The 18,067-nt window shown below is 39.0% G+C and overlaps 1 protein-coding gene across 1 annotated transcript in view; it reads left to right on the plus strand.

Annotated features, from left to right (window-relative positions):
* The first annotated feature begins 5,859 nt into the window (after positions 1 to 5,859).
* LOC112453695 overlaps positions 5,860 to 18,067 on the plus strand; it is a 132,492-nt gene continuing 120,284 nt past the window's right edge. The window contains exon 1 of the mRNA XM_025014595.1: positions 5,860 to 6,555. The gene's annotated coding sequence lies outside the window, so the exon portion shown is untranslated. The remainder of the gene's footprint in view (positions 6,556 to 18,067) is intronic.

Here is an 18,067-nt window from a genome sequence, read left to right on the forward strand (position 1 = left end):
GCGCGAACAGCACGTGAGGGGAAAATAGCAGACGATAATTTATTCCTGATTTTACCGACTGCGTCGGGATTTCATCTGCAGATGACGCTAGCTGTGCTTTTCAAATGTTTTTTAAACACATCTTTTGACGTACGAATAAACGTGCTTTTACGCGCGTTTCTTTACAATTATGGAATAAAATTATAATCAATTTACAGATAAAGATGGAGGGAGATAATTACAGATGGATAAAAATAAATTGATAAACGTTACTGATGTAATTACAGAAATACATATATGAAAAAAAGAGGAAACGGCGATGGGGGGGGGGGGGGAAGAAAAAGAACTAAAAATAAACAAATTATAAAATGTAGAACTCGGTATAAAAAAAAACAAACGTTTAACGCTGTATGTAATTAGCTTAATATCTAATTAATTGATTATGTCAAAACAATATGTAATAATAAACTTGCACATGACACATTCATATCGCATGTGAATTATGATTCACAATCGTGCAACCGCAGTTTCAGGTTAAGCCAATATGAGAAGATTGAGGCGGAATTGAAAATTCCGTGTGATATTGGAATCCACCGCGACATTCAACAAATATTACACGAAATTTTTGGAATGCTTTCCAATTCGCGTTTAAACTAAACCATATTATATCTTACATGAATCTCTATGTTTTCAAATTTGCGAAGCACGGATTTGACATTGTTGACAATTAAACAGCTGACATTTCAATAAAAGTTCCTTAAATTCTAACGAAACGATTCATTTCTCCCATCCCTCTGAAAGTTCTGTTTGAGATCAACGTTATTGGAATTGTTGTACGCGTGGTTTTAACGTTTACGAAAAACCAATACATTAATAAATATATAAGAGTAATATTACTATTGTTGCATCACAACCATTGACGCTATTGTTGACGCTTGTAATTATACCGCCGTTAATTCAAACCGATCAATTCTAAACGCTCAATAATTCAGAGTAATTCTAAAGTGTACGGAGTAGGAGCTAGTTATACCAATATTGACCTAATTCTAACCTATATTAACTCTTAAATATAAATTATAACATTTAAAATTCTCTTTATCCTTTTGTCTTTTGATCTTCAATTATTGTAATATATATGTTGCAATTTGTTAATTATATTTATAATATTTTCATTTTCATACAAGAAACCATTAAATCTTATTGTAAAATTCAATAAATAAACCTGATAGAAATAACATATGTATGCATGAATTTCATGGCGGCCGTATATTGTGTAAATGATATTAATTAATGTGTTTTACTTTTTATTGCTCTAATAATGTTAGATTAATTTCGCTCTGTTCCTGATAAAGTAAGTAGCATATTATCGCAATTTTTATGGCATTATAAGTAAGCTCTCTTTTATTTGCTGATATTAATATTCACGTCATACGAGGACATATCTTTGAATAAGTAAGCAATTATTTTCAATTATCAAATTTCGTCATTATACGCAGACAATATACTGATATATCTAACTGGATTTTTCTTTGTCTACTTTTTAAATGAGAATGTTAATTCGGAATAAAGAGAATTGTGCTAATTCAAAGCCAGTCAATTATTAATTAAAAATACATAGCGTTAAAAATAAAAGTGGGAAAAAACAATCTTCTAATAATTTTATTAACGCATATATTGATGATACAGTCGATAATAATCATTTTCATCGTGTTGATCTATATGGAGATAAATATGGTTTATGGAAGTTGCCTAAAAACAAAAAATGTCTCAATCACGTTGATCGTCCAGTAAAAGTCATGAATTAACGTCGAATAAAATAGATGGCTTAATATTACGACAAAGCCATCAATATTAATAATTGTTCGATAAATATACAATATTCATTTATTTTTACATATTGACTGTGAAAATAAAACATTGAAATTTGATGTATAACCGTAGTGGGATCATCTATATCTATACAAATGCGGAAAAGCTGGGATATGGAAAATTTGATCCCCTATGAACTGGAAAATGGAGGATAACGAAGGATAGACAGAAAGAAGAATAAAGAGAGAGAAACGAACAGACAGAGGAACAGAACGAGAAAGAGAAAGAGAGCGAAGGAGAGGGAGGGAAGCAACTGTCTCATATACACACACATTTAAATTTGAATAAATTTTATGTAGTAACGCGCGTCCTTTGTTGTCTTTAATTTCCGCCATGTTACATTTATGACAAAAATCTCACGAAAACAGATTTATGGGGGATTATAAAACGGACCGTGTCAATACAATGCGATCTCGATAATTCGATACTAATTAATATACGGAGATATATTATTGGATTATCGAGATATTGGGATTACGAGATTCGCAGCATGTGACCACGAATTTGAGGATCCATTATTTCAATATGCAGCAAATTTATAAAAGAGACAAGCAGAGAGGGGAGTTTATTGTTAGAATATATAAAATACCGTAGAATCGCTTGGATGCCTTTATAATTACACGGTCTCTACACGGTCAATTTAAAAATGACTCTTTTTTAGCAAAGATGTTAAGAAACGCGCATCGTCGACACCTTCGATTTATACGGCAATAAATCTTTAGGGATTATCTACGAAACAAAAAACATCTCCAAGGATCTTTTGTGACTCATCAGTTGTTGTACGTCCGGTGTTATAAATTTCTTAATTAGCATGTCTTACTTCCTTTCCCTTCACCGACATGACTCAGCCTGTCAAATCGCTGTGATTATTCGCACCAAAATTAAGAAAAAACACTATTATTATAAATGAAAGTTATAGTAGGAAGAAGGCGCAGATTTTTTCGATTAGAGGATAAAGAAAATAAAAAAGACAGACATAGCAATTTGTGAAACCGTTATCTGTGTCTATAGTAGTTAATAACCGCGTGTAAATATATATATCAGTATCGAATCATCGAAATCATATTGCATTACACTATGAAACAGTAGATAAAGCTGAATAATATAAAGTTAAAGAAGCAAGATTTCTATTTATTTCGTTACTGTTAACATCCGACAAACAAAATTACGAGTGAAACCTAGCGTTAATCAGGTTTTATCTTATTTCGCGCTTTTGCAGATTCATTAGCGATAGGTGACGACTTTTTCTCAAGAGAGATAAAAGTCGGTCGAAACACAATTGGTCGACACACTGTAACGCTCGGGATACATTTTAAGATTCCTAGAATTTAAAGCGCTAAGCAAAACAGCACCAAAAAAAAACAACAACAAAAAACAGCGAGGCGCTCGAAGCTGAGAAATTCGGAGAATCAGCAAAGTTGTCTCATTCCGGGAAATCGCCCAGCGTTCGTTGCAGCGCACAATAATAAAGAAACAGTATTCAGCAGATCTCTGCTACTATTTCTACTTAATAAAATGTAACACTTGTCAAATGCACGAGCTGTCAATTCGATTATCGTCACAAACGGGGTGCTTCTATAGACGACATTATATGTTTCCGAAAGAACGGAATTTTATGCGAAAAAATACAGTAATGTTTCTGACGTTTTGCAGATAAGAAGTTCTATTTTACTCAGATGTAAGAAGTCCGAAAGATCGAAGCCGAGAAATCAAATACACGTTTTTAGTTTCATCCATTTGAAATATTAAACATGTAACACTATATACGTCCTGCTCCCCTATATAATATCTGACTTTAAAGTCATGTAGAATAATGCTATTTTTCTTTACTTTTCAGTTCTTTTGTTTTCGGTTCTCTACTTTTCCGATTCTCTGCTTTCCGCCAATTTACCGCGGCTCAGGAAACCGTAAACACCTCGCAAAAACTAAAACGTACTTTCGTAGAAGAATAATATCCACGTTAACGCGATACATATCATGACGCTCGATTGTCACAAGATATTTCGGTATTTTGGGACATTTTGTGCGTAATTTGATTTGGAAACCTCTGCAACAGCGAAACTCTATAAGTGTAGTATCTGCATAGAAAATTCGCTACGGAATATAGTACATCGCGTGGGTAAAACGCAACAGTAATATATTACTCGAGATATTACTCGTACGGTAGATTCTCTATAAATTAATTACATCGACGATTCTATTATTACTGATTTTCAACAGATATCAATTATTTGGCTAAATCCATTGTAACATATGCGCCAACGTGAAACACGAATAAAAAAGTCAAAACATTGCGATCGTTATTATTTCATACAATGAATTTTTTACAGATTAATACGCGGACGAGTCCACGTCGCTCGTTTTGCACAAACTCATCATTTGGACGAGTCCATTACACGCAATTTGAAACTTTATCGAGGACGATATTTTTCGTGAATAGATTTTTACTTATCGCAATGCATTTTATTTACGCAGTTCAACATCGTTAATCATCGCAGCTTGTTAGGTAGCGTGTTAGAAAGCGATCAATTTTCATCGCGAATGCTAATCATCCGCAATATATTCGAACTATTTTATTCGAATTTTATCGAAGCGTCGCGCGCCCGACCCGACCGCCATGGACAGCTCGGGAGTGCGTCGACTCGGAAACACGAAGCGCGATCGCTCCGCAAGTAATTCCGAATTTTACCCGTTAAACACGCATAACGAGCGCAAATTTCCGTCGGGAGTGCCGATTAGGGTAACGGGCGATCGCGCGGAACGTGTCGGTTATCGCAGGTCTTCGCGATCAGGGTCGTTTTTGGTCGATCGTAATCGAGGCTGCGCCGAGATTCGGAACCGGTACAGTCCCGGTGTAGGGAGAAAAATTCCGATGCGACGGGCACGCGAAAATGAGCTGAAAATATCGCTTGCATTGTTAAACACTAAATGAAAATTGAAATTTAAACCAATATTTTGTGTTAAATAACATTTTGTTATTTTTAACTAGCATGTGCGTCGAAATTTATTATTTCAACACAAAACTGTATTGTTTTAACACCATTAGTTTCATTAAATTAATATTGTTTCAGTTAATGCCGCTGCATTGTTAAATATTAAAGGATGAAATTTTTAAATCAATATCTTGAGTAACATTTTGTTATTTGTAACTACCGCGTGTGCCGAAATTTATTATTTTAACACAATTAAAACAGTATTATTTTAACTCTATTGGTTTAGTTAAATTAACGATTCATTGAATGAGAACAATGGCGATACCTATATAAGAATAGTTAAAAATGATTCAAATTCAGTATAATTTGACACTACAACCGTGTAGCATACTTTTCATTAGACGCGTGACATGAATCCAAAATTTAAATTATAGCAGTTAAGTATATCGTACGGTTCGATAAGAAATGTATTATTGTCCGTAATGCCGTATTCAGAGGCGATTTGTCGATAAGCAAAATCGTGTCCCCCTCATCATATCGCGATGTTTAGGGCGGCACGAAGTCGCGCATGAATGAAAGCGCAATAAAGATTTATCGGACGCTCCCCTTTTCGTAAAACAGTCATCATTCGGGGCAATCGTTCGGCAACGACACGCCGCGCGCCGGTCGCGAATCGCTGTCTATACGGAGCGCAATTCTCGAAATACAAACGGCCGGAGAGAGCCGGCCGCGGCCGTCTCCCGCGCTTAATCCCGCCATAAAACCCCTATATCGAAAGTTAGGAACACCGAAGGAGCGAAGCCGCAAAACGCGCGTCGATCCACCGCCGCTAGGGTGATAGTAGTGGTAGCGAGTAGCGGGGCGACGGGACGGCGCGGCAGTAGGACGGGGGGGGCGGTGAGGGTGGCGGTAGTGACGCAGGGGATGGAGCGGAGAGACCGATCGTGCGTTTACGCGGCCGCTCGGCGGCGCTCGGTCGCCAGCCTCTTTGTGCTCGGGTAGGGGCAAGATGGCGCTCGGTAAAAGCCGGCACGCCATTGGTCGATCGGGCTGCGCCGCCAGTCTCCCGAGAGCAGTCGCCACCACGACTTCGCAGCGGTAAGACGCGTCGTCGTCGCCTCCGGAGGAGAGGAGAGAAAGAGAGAGAATTAAAAGGGGAGAAAGATAACAAAACACGCATTCTCCGCTCGTCGATGACGACGAGGGTAATGGCCACTGTGCGGCTCGCGGAGTGGTAGGTGGCCCGGCCCGGCGCGTCTCAACGTCTTCGCCGTGTCCCTCTCGCTCCGGCGGTTAATAAATCGCGCTCGCATCGACGCGCGCGAGTGCGAGTAAACGAACGAACGAACGAAAAGGAAAAGAGCCCGGGATTCGGGATTCGCTCGTCGATCTCGCGCGAATCGTCATCAGTTGTGAATCGTCGCCCCGCGGTCGGTCGCGCTCGCGCTGCTCGCGGCTATCCCCCGAGCGCTTCTGCATGGTTTCCCGGTGAATAGTGCGTGCGGATCACAAGTGCCAGCGGCCAAGTGTTGTACGAGTAGTACGAGAGCTCTATGTGTGCGGCCCGTTGTCGAGTGTGCGTTGTCGCGCTGCCGCCGCTGCCGGCGCTCGGATCCCTCGTCGGCCACGGACGGTGGATTTATCAGGCGCGGCGTCGTCTCCCCTAGACGCGTTTTCGGACCTTGCCACCCCCTCGACGCCCTCGCTCCCGTGCCACCGACGACGACGACGACAACGAGGAGGACGGCGGGCTCGTCGACTTGCGAGGCGATCGGTGAGTGAGTGCAAAATCAAATTTTCAAGCGATCGCGTATACCCTGTGCGTTGCGTATATTGGCGTGCGTGGGCGCGTATGTGTGCGTGCGACAGATGTGTACCTACACGCGCGACGCGGAAAGCAGGAGGGTAGTCCGGCGAGTTCGACGTTACACCGTCCGCTGTAAATATGTCACTCGCGATAATCAAAACTCGTACGCTGGTGTCCGTATCAAAACACGTCGCGAAATGTGCAGTTGGCCGTTTCCCTCTGGCGCTTTTTTTTCACATGGGACGAGCGAGAGAGCTCGGTGCGCCTCCGGTCCGGCGATGTACACCTGCAATTTTCGAACGTCGCGAATAATGGGAGCAAACGAAATTCGAATCCCCCACGCGCGACCCATAGATCCGCCGTATTTACAGCGGCTCCAAAATTGAATTCGCCGAATTACAGCATCCGCGCGCGCGCGCATGTGTATGTATGTGTGTATGTGTGTCTTCTTGTGTGTGTACGTAACGCGGTGCGGTGGTCGCTCCTCTCGAGCGAAGAGGCTGTCCGTACGAGAGCCTCGATGTCCGAATATCTCCGATAATCTCTCTCTCTTGGGGGCCGCCGAGACCCGATCTCTCTCTCTCTCTCTCTCTCTCTCTCTCTCTCTCTCTCGATCTCGCGCACGGAGACCCGACATCACGCTCGCGAAATGCTTTTCGTGATGCTCCGGCGGTTTATGGTCCTACGTGTTATTTTGTTAAATCCGCGCACGGCCCCCGTCGCCGTCGCGTTCGGGTCGTTCCATAATCGTGAGAGCCCCCGCGTTGACATTCCGAAAACGGCACGTCGATATACGTCGTCGTTTCACCGTTTCAGCGACGGTTCACCGCCGAAATTCCATGACGAAAAAATTGCGCGAGCTATCGCAACATCGCCGATATATCCGACACCGATTTGCGACCGAGGACAGGTTTCTTCCGGCTACGCTTTTTACACCTGTCCTTTTTTTTTTCGTTCCATTCAAGTGACATGTTTACTACACCAGATGATGGGTGGCAACTAATATACGTCTGAATAAACATTATTTTCGTTTAGAGTAAAACGTTCAAAAAGGAATTAAGATAAACGCAGGTATCCTTATTCCTCATATCCACAACTCTTAAAATTTATAACATTAAACTACTACGTATGATAATTATTAAGTATTTTTATTACATACTGATCTATCACTTTTATTATTTACTGCTATTTATTACTTGAACAATAACGCAAATATCGAGGATTTGGTCAACGTTGGTTTTTGTTCGAGATGTGTGAAAAAGGTAAAAAAGAGCGGATAATCCCGAAGGATGGCATGGGGCATCGGAAGCGCGTGCTCCTTGCGCCGAAAAGCGCGTTTTCGCCTCCTTCCCGTCGTCGGGAAAGGTCCATTTATTGTTATGTACTCCGCTGGCCGCGTAATGAGAGTATGCGCGTTGCGCGAAGCACGATCAATTTCGGAAGATCTGCCGCTGTACGTTCCGTGGTACGTACGCCGCGAAAGATACGTCTTATAAGTTAGCGGAACAAAGTGAGCAGAATCGATTCTAATTAATATATTTATTTGTTGCTCATTTGTTGCTAAAAAGTTGCCAAAGAAAAAAATTTGTTGCTCTGTAAGTTCTCTTAAAAAACGATGTTCCGCTAGAAGAAAATTAAGTTAGCGTGACAATATATATATAATAACGGAATTACACATAACAATAACGTAAGAATTTGTTGCTAATTTGTTGCTCGCAAAATAAGTGTAAATAACAGCGAAAAACTTCAGCGTGCGGACAGTTATAAGAGTAAAGTATCAGAAAAAAATTTGTTGCTTGTTTAAATTTGGTGCTGGCGTATTGTCCGAATTTGTTGCTCTCGAAATATCCGAGTTCCGAATTTGTCGCTTGCAAAATAAATATAAACAATAGCGGAAAACCTCAGCGTCCAACTAGTTACAAGAGTAAAGTATTAAAAAAAAATTTGTTGCTTGTTTAAATTTGGTACTGGCGTATTGTCAGAATTTGTTGCTCTTGAAATCTCCGAGTTCCAAATTTGTTGCTTGCAAAATAAATATGAACAATAGCGGAAAACCTCAGCGTGCAGCTAGTTACAAGAGTAAAGTATTAGAAAGAAATTTGTTGCTCGTTTAAATTTGGTACTGGCGTATTGTCTGAATTTGTTGCTCTTAAAATATCCGAGTTCCAAATTTGTTGCTTGCAAAATAAATATGAACAATAGCGGAAAACCTCAGCGTGCAGCTAGTTACAAGAGTAAAGTATTAGAAAGAAATTTGTTGCTCGTTTAAATTTGGTACTGGCGTATTGTCTGAATTTGTTGCTCTTAAAATATCCGAGTTCCAAATTTGTTGCTTGCAAAATAAATATGAACAATAGCGAAAAACCTCAGCGTGCAGCTAGTTACAAGAGTAAATTTTGTAAAATTTGTTGCTCGTTTAAATTTGGTACTGGCGTATTGTCTGCATTTGTTGCTCTTGAAATATCCAAGTTCCAAATTTGTTGCTTGCAAAATAAGTATGACAATAGCGGAAAACCTCAGCGTGCAGCTAGTTACAAGAGTAAAGTATTAGAAAAAAATTTATTGCTCGTTTAAATTTGGTACTGGCGTATTGTCTGAATTTGTTGCTATTGTTTGTACTTATTTTGCAAGCAACAAATTCGGAACTTGGATATTTCGAGAGCAACAAATTCAGACAATACGCCAGTACCTAAACAAGCAACAAATTTTTTTCTGATATTTTACTGCTTTACTCTTATAACTGTCCGCACGCTGAGATTTTTCGCTATTGTTTGTACTTATTTTGCAAGCAACAAATTCAGAACTCGGATATTTCGAGAGCAACAAATTCAGACAATACGCCAGTACCTAAACAAGCAACAAATTTTTTTCTGATACTTTACTGCTTTACTCTTATAACTGTCCGCACGCTGAGATTTTTCGCTATTGTTTGTACTTATTTTGCAAGCAATAAATTCGGAACTCGGATATTTCGAGAGCAACAAATGCAGACAATACGCCAGTACCAAATTTAAACGAGCAACAAATTTTTTTCTAATACTTTACTTTTGTAACTAGCTGCACGCTGAGGTTTTCCGCGATTGTTTATACTTATTTTGCAAGCAACAAATTCGGAACTCGGATATTTCGAGAGCAACAAATTCTGACAATACGCCAGTACCTTTAAACAAGCAACAAATTTTTTTCTGATACTTTACTCTTATAACTGTCCGCACGCTGAAGTTTTTCGCTGTTATTTATACTTATTTTGCGAGCAACAAATTAGCAACAAATTCTTACGTTATTGTTATGTGTAATTTTGTTATTATATGTATATTGTCACGCTAACTTAATCTTCTTCTAGCGGAACATCGTTTTTTAAGAAAACTTACAGAGCAACAAATTTTTTTCTTTGGCAACTTTTTAGCAACAAATGAGCAACAAATAAATATATTAATTAGAATCGATTCTGCTCATTTTGTTCCGCTAACTTATAAGACGTGCGAAAGATGTCGCGCCGCCCCTTCCTGTCGCGCTATCACGGTAGTTTATTATCCTTAAGTGCTGCTCCAGAGCACTCCTGCCTCTCCTTTCTACCTCGCTCTCCTTTCTGCAGCCCTCTCACTCTCTCTCTCTGCCTCTGCCTCTTTTTCCCTCTCTCTCTCCTCCGGCCCTCTTGCGCACCACCAATCTTACAAATCCCTCTTCTCTCGGACCGCGCGTCGCACACTCGTCACGCTCGCGCGTGTCCGTACGCGTATTTATATACTCGCGCGCACGCGTCCACGTGAATGACGAACGAAGAGCACCGCGTCTCTAGTCTCTATGGGAACCAGTTCCGATTTACGCGTGACGCACTTATTACCGTAAGATCCAGACCCTCATCCCGATAATATGCACCGGACGACGCGTTCCAACGAGCGACGATGAGTCGCGTACGCGTGGTGGTCGGTTGCCTGTCATCGTTCGTAACGTAGTTACACGCGATAACGTTTACAAGTCGGGACGCGTCGTCGTACGGGATGATCCGGGGAAGGACGCAAATGTTCCTTGCCAGTGGATTTTAAAACTTTACCTAAATAGTTTACGTCAAGCGTGATTCTAATGATTATTCAGGCAGGTATTATTTAATGTCAGAATGCGAATCTGGATTATCAAGAGACACGTCAAGAGAGTTACGAATAATTTCTCAATGTTTTCAATATTGATTTGATGTTTAACTTTACAGCATTAACGTCATAATCGACTTTCGGCGTTGAACGTTACGGTATTAATGGGAATAATGTGTCAGCAGTTTATTCAGTATAAAAGTAAACACACACGGTACGCGGTATCCGTACGCGGTGTGCTCGCAAGGGCAGTGCTTTCATAGCTGTCAGATAATATCAGCGGCTACATTTCCGTATGATTTATATGCATTTAGTTTGGTGATTAATAAATAGTTATCTGAAATCTGCTGCTCGTTACCTGTTCACTCAACGTTAAAATCTCTCGACAACCACCGAGAATCAGATCTGTATATTAACGCGTGACACATTATTTTTACTCGGAGTTTAATCCATTGACAAAGTATTTGTGTCTTTCCGCGGATCATACACACGCGATTTCATTCAGCGACGTAGTGAAATCGTGCGGGCGCCCGGGCGGGACGATACAGGTGTGTTTGCTAATGTGTCGTTGATGTCGGTCGCCGTTAACGAGCTCGGTGTTTGCGAGGTGGACGAAACGCGAGATTCTCAAAAAGGAGACGTCGACAAAAATGTGGTGAAATATGCGAAAACCCATTTATCTCGAAATGTCATCGCCTCGAGATTTCATTGGTGCAAAATAATGTAGAAGAGTAGAAAATTCCCGGAGGTCCTTAAAAGTCGCGTTAATCCGAAGACTGAAAGAAGCATGGTGAAGTACGTGAAAAAAGTAGGTAGGAAAGTCATCTCGATATGACATGGCTTTGAGATTTCATTAGTTGAAATATTCGGAACTGTGCATAGAAAATTCCGAGAAATCGTTAAAAGTTGCGGCAGAAAATGAAACGCTATTTCAAAAATTTATCAGCGCGAATTCATGTATTTCATTGCACGGAAATGCCTTAAATTTTTGCTTTTTAATTATAATTAATAAAGATTAAAGTGGATAGATTACATTACGTAAAATTATATATTCACCTATACACATATTTTAACATATTTCTGTTGCTTTTAATATGGAAAAATTCATATGCGAAAAATCATTTGCTCTAATGAAAAAATATGATCAGTATCTAATTTCTTCATTTAGTTAATTATAATTATAATTTAATATTCTTGTTTTTATTTCAAATGTTAATGAAGAATACGTTATTTGAAAAAGTAAAAAGAAAGTATAATCATTAAATCTCAGAAAAAGGATTAATGATTAAATAAATGTTTAATATAAAATGATTAACAAACAATTTTTGCGGACTATAATATTTGTATCTTTTTCTTTAATTAAAAAATTATTTTTAATATTTTTCGCATTGTTAAAAGTAACGAAGATATTTCAGATGGTCAAGTTAGGCAAAACCCTGCATATATTTGTTTCATATACATATATCTTTCAAATTCCGATTATTTTTTCATACATTTTTTAATAAAACCTCGCATATTATTCGGGGGAATGATATTTTTCAACAATATTTCGGTACAATGAAAATCCACTGTGCCGTATTTATATGTACGTATATTCAGGATTATGATTTTTGGGATTTTTGCATTTTTACTGAACCGCACTTCCATCATTGAAATATTATTACGTTTTAATTAATTTCCATTTGACGCCGATTTTTCTGTCCTTAGCTTAAACAAACCAGATTATATTTTTAAAAAGTGTTCAATGCCAAAATAACTCGATACATGTTGTATCGAAAGGAAATAAAAGAGAGATTATGGTGAAGTGAAATTCGAGCTCACGTTGGTTGGCAGTAGCGATAAATCAATCATTATAGTGATACATATGCATAAACACGGTTTAAAACATATCCCATTTCGACAATTCCGAAACAAACTTTAAAAGCAAATCGATCGCTGCAACAACGAAACGGTTGTTGATCTTTGATTACATATTAACAACGTATGTGATACGCATCGAGCGTTTCGAAGCACGTTCAATAAAAAAACATAATATTTGCGCCGTTTGCGCGACGCAATAATCGAGCTTTTATTTACAATCGCGGCGGGACTCGGTACGCCGATATATGTATATGGGAAAACTGAAAATGGAAACGTAGTTCAAATTGTCGAAACTGCCTGTAGTTTCATTGGCTTTTCGACGTGCCGATAATTTGCAGCGAAGTGACTAATTAATACATGAAACCAACGTACGAAACGTTTGCCATTCACATGTAAACTACGGTCGATATACGACTTTTCCGACGATATAGGGATATTTGAAAAATTTGTAGCTTGCGTTATTCTATTTTTCGTGAATTTAACTTTCGCATTCGCATTCGTTATTTACCGTGCATAAAGTCCCCGTATAAACAATTGAAAATGAAGAGATGCGCGCGCGTGTCGGTAAATATAATACTGTATTTTATTTTATTCCAATAGGACAACTTTGATAAAAATTCAGTTTGAGGTTATCCATCTGGTTGTTATTTTTAATCGTACATTGGATCTCTGCTATACTCCAACACCATTTAACCGGCCGTTCATCTGAATATTGTTTAATCGAACGTTTGCTTGTTTGAACAACGTCGTTTAGCAAAAAAAAAGGGTCAATATTTTGCATATGCCGGTTTGCGTACTCATATTTTTCTCTTCTTCAATCGTCATCTTTCATTCCACTGGACGTGCTTCGGCGAAGAATTAAATAATTGAATTTTATTAGCTTAATTTTTATTTTATTATTAATAACACAATTTTTTCATATTAAAGTGTATATATTGTGCAAGAATTTTAATTATAAAGAGATCAGTTATCTTAGCAATTTTTCATATCACACGTTTTTGATGAAGCAGCCGGAATAACAAAACCGAGAATGGAACAAAACGTTGACAGCAAAAAAGCGTAAATTTCTGTATATATGTTTCAGTGCTTAAAATGGCCGTGTCAGTTTAATAGATGTGTTTCTCATTTAATTTGCACAATCGAGATTTTCCTGCATTTTGCGCAATGCAATAAAAAGTGTTTCGTCCCCCGACTATATAGGGCTAAATTACGTGCGGTAAACGGGAAATGCAATTATGTGTGACAAATTGGCAACTGTATCGGAATAAATATTTGCTTCTTGACAAATATCGACGCAATCAGTTTGTTTCGCGCACTTTCCAAAGCCCTTTGAGAGTACTACTGAGATTAAAATTAAATCCATCGGGCGCAAGGGCGTGTTCTTCTCGCGCTCGATCGATTTTATTTTGCCCGAAAATGTACACCCGACGTGAACGAGTCGTGGTCGTCCTCTTTCCGTATTCCGGAGTGACGCAGGGAGTATCGCGAAATAATGTATCACGCAGGTAACAGGTGTTCCTGCATTTTCTGTTCGTTTTGCAAAGAAAAACACGTGCTTCGCTTAACCAGTACCCACACATGACGGACACGGCCAACCGCGCGTATACACAGCTTCACGAAGCGCAATATACCCGTTCTTGTCGCCGTACCGCCAGTATTTTGCCTATAAACAATTTTCTTAATATAGCTAACAGTACCATCATGCCGCTGAGATGAGATATAATTCATTGCAGAGACTTGAGAGAGAAAAACAGTCTCGCGCGGAATAAATGCTCTTTAAACGCAATTGCACCGCGGCGTCCGCCCGCGCGCAATCGCATTAATTTCTATGAAGTCGCCATGCAGCTCGTCGGAATAGGGAGTATACGATTATTTTACGCGCCAGATTGCCTTTCTTATTTGCCCTCGTCTAACGTAAATCCGAGGCTCTTTAAAGTTAACAGACGCGAAATTCAGGTGGAAGAGAAAAAACGATTGAATGACGTAAAGAAGTTGCAAAACATCGCGCTTCATCTTATTTCGAGGTGATGTTAGTAAAAATTTAAAGCTGAACATATGCAGCGACATTTAATAGCGGACATTCAAAAAATTGTTGGAAAAGCGGTGTCCAATGATGCAATTAACGGCACGATAACGCTTTATGACTCGTTATGTCGATCTGTATCCTGTCAACGTCGAAATTTCGATAAATTCGATTTCGAATAACGGAAATAACGCGTTCGCGGTCGATGCAACTTCGATAATTCCGAATACAATAATTCATTTTTACGGCCTCGTGCTGCATCGCGTTTCTCGTTTGCAACGAACCGGGTCGACGCGCTATTCCTCCTGCCGACAATTTTTCTATCTCGAGATTCGTATCTCGCGGAATATCATAATACGAGAAATAATGCACGCATACCGCATACTGTTGACTTTGCCGTTTAAACTCGGCGAGACCGAATACGCGGCAAATATTGTACACATACCGATAAGCGGTCAACGAAGAGTTTCCGTACATAATCCATCTAAATGCAGCTGTTATTTTGGTTGTGAAATATCAACGGATTCCCGAAATATTCGGCACGAGATAGCTTCTATTTATGATTAACATTATGATTTGAATTATGTTAATTGAAATTCTAAATACAAACAAAAACCGTTTAACATTCTCCAATGAAAAGTATAGATTAGGACAGAATTCACAAATGTAACGATAGTTTTATAAATTTAATTTTTTTATCTTGATATATTTTCTTGAATACTTCAATTATAAAATCAGCAATAATGACATTATAATTATATAATTATATATATTATAATAAGTCTAAAGGTGAGATAAATAGGTATAATTAAACTAATTTTAAGACTTTAAAAAACATTTTACCTTTAAAGGAATTCTTAATCTGTGAGAAACAGATATAGTTACGGATTAGTTAGCTAACATTTGTAAAATTATGATGTTTATGAGAATGGTGCAATCGACGCAATTATTATGCGTAATCACTTGGTACGGTAAATGAGCTTGTTCGTCACCCGTGATTACTCGGTGAAAAAGATAATTGTAACATCACTGATTGCTGATTAATGTTTGAGTGAATATTAGAGACGTGAATCTATGTATACCAACAATTATATAGAGTGCTTTGTCGAGCGAAATTCTATTGTTATATAGAGTACTTTTGCCAAACATTATAAAACATCTATTTTGTTTTGTACGTTAAATTTTCAAGTTATTTATAGCAGGAAAAATTAACGACGAAAAATATAAATTAACATAAAATTTACATGTAGTTAGCGCACGATCACTTTAACAATGCCCAAGACATTTTGTACACGGAGAAAATTTTATAGTAAATATTACTATGGTGTCGCACTAGGCGCGGACCATCGAGGAATTTTAAGTTAAATTACTATGTTTATGGTAAAAATTACGTTATTTAATCGTTTTTAAAACAATAATTATAGTATTTTAACTTGAAATTCCTCGATGGTCCGCAGCTAGTGCGACACCATAGTAATATTTACTATAAAATTTTCTCCGTGTATAGACATTTTGTATGTTAAATATCAGGGGATGGAAAGTTTGTACCTGTTTTTAAAAGGACATTATACGTTACATTGGCGATGTGTTAGATAAAAATATTTTATGTACAGTTTGCTTCCTGTGACGAGCGTAGGAAATTATCGTGTTATTTTGAATAGAAAATATCTTATTAAGGAAAATCCATTCCAAATTGGTCATAGAATTCATAAAGATTGGGATAGATTTGGGATGGACTTGAGATATATACACTGTAGGCGTTACTTTATTTTCATGGTAAAATAATTGAACGATTAATAGGCGGCAAAATTAGGGTTAACACCACTCTAAGATATTGGGAATATGGAAGGGAAACCTATCATGCTTCGAGTAGTTAATCATTCTTGGCAGGTAAATCGTTTCTCAAGTATGCGCGAGTGAACTAATATTTCTAGAGCAAATTGGTTATGAAAACAACAATTAATTAGTGGCCGTCGATGGGAACACATTAATGTAACTTTGAAACTTCGTACAGAGTGTATATAAACTGCGAGTACAATCTTTAAGACTCAACTGAGCTTATTGAACGGAACAAAGAAGTTCCAAGTTCCAAACAATACGTGGTTTCAGAAATATCCTGTTTTTAAGTTAAAAATATAAATTCTCACGATACTTTATAACTTTTTGATTCTCTATACAGTCTATACAATCTGCTGTAGGATGTAGTTACGTATAAAGAATTGCCGACTTACAAATTGAAAAGCTGAATATTTTCAGTAATTACTAGTTTCCGGACATATGCTTATTAAGACTTGCTTGTTCCTTCCAATGACCTCCATTAATCTCTCAAGTTTGCACCTGTAGTTTATTTACACTCTATATAATATCCTGCGCATACGAGGCTGGACTCTCTCGTTGGCGGAGAGTGCAGCGCGAAAGCGGCAACGGGAAGAGGAGAAGAAAGAACGGCTTCTCTGTCCGGTGGATTCGTTACTTCTGCACGTAGGAGCGGCCCGCCGTGCGTAAAGCGGCGTAACGTTTAACTTCTTGAAACCTGACGATGTTTAATGAGACGTCAAGAATTTGATGCGAGTTTCGAAGGCAGTCGCATAAGCACACGGCGGTCTTATAAAGACGGCCTTTATATTTGAGGCGCTCGGAAATTCAGTGAGCATGTGGCAACGCCGAGGATCAGTCTTTCTCTCGCGCTCCCCTTCGATTTCTCGGTTGTATCTTTCTCCACCGACACCACACACATACACCGGCGGCGGCCACACGTAACCACCCATCGTTCCCGTAGCGAAGTTTCTTCCTCTTCTTCTACCTTTACCACGCTACCACCTTGCACCCCATCCACCCGACGTGCTCTTTTATTTTATTATTCGACCCGACCTCGGCGAGTTAGGCTGGTTGCCTCGGCGTATATACCGGGAGAGACCTCTCTTCTTCTCCCTTCTCTCTCTTCCTCTCTTTCTCTTCTTCCCTCTTCTCCTTTCTCTCATCTCCTCCGCGACCGCCGCTCGCTTCTCGACTAACGGAGAAACTGGAATCTCGGCGTCGAATACGAGGATCTTCTGCTGCTCCTGCCGCTGTTGCTGCTGCTGTTGCTCGCTGTGCTCCTTACCTCTTCTCTTCTGCCTTCGCCACCTTCTCCTCGAAGCTCGTTTACAATTAGTTTGTCTTGGTTTCGGTACGTCTCGTCGTTGTCGTCGTCGAGAGGATCCCTCTTGTGTCATTTTATTATTCGTTTTACGCTATCGACACGTCTCCGTCGCGTCGACGAGGTCGCGCATATTAAAATCATGCACGGAATTCCAGAAGAAATAGGAATCGCGGAATCTAACTCGTATTTACACGATTCGCTTTCTTGATTATTCCCGATGAAGTGTCGAAAACGGAGAATTGGTGTTTCCAGAAAAATTATCACACATTGAATCGTTGTTTGTCAAAGAATGAAAGAAGGCTAATCCCATTTAGAAGCTTTAACGCAAATTAAAATCATACAATAAAATCCGTGAAGAAGAGTGTG

Source organism: Temnothorax curvispinosus, unplaced genomic scaffold (genome assembly GCF_003070985.1).
Source record: "Temnothorax curvispinosus isolate PA1 unplaced genomic scaffold, ASM307098v1 QBEX01004614.1, whole genome shotgun sequence".
Taxonomy (NCBI): domain Eukaryota; kingdom Metazoa; phylum Arthropoda; class Insecta; order Hymenoptera; family Formicidae; genus Temnothorax; species Temnothorax curvispinosus.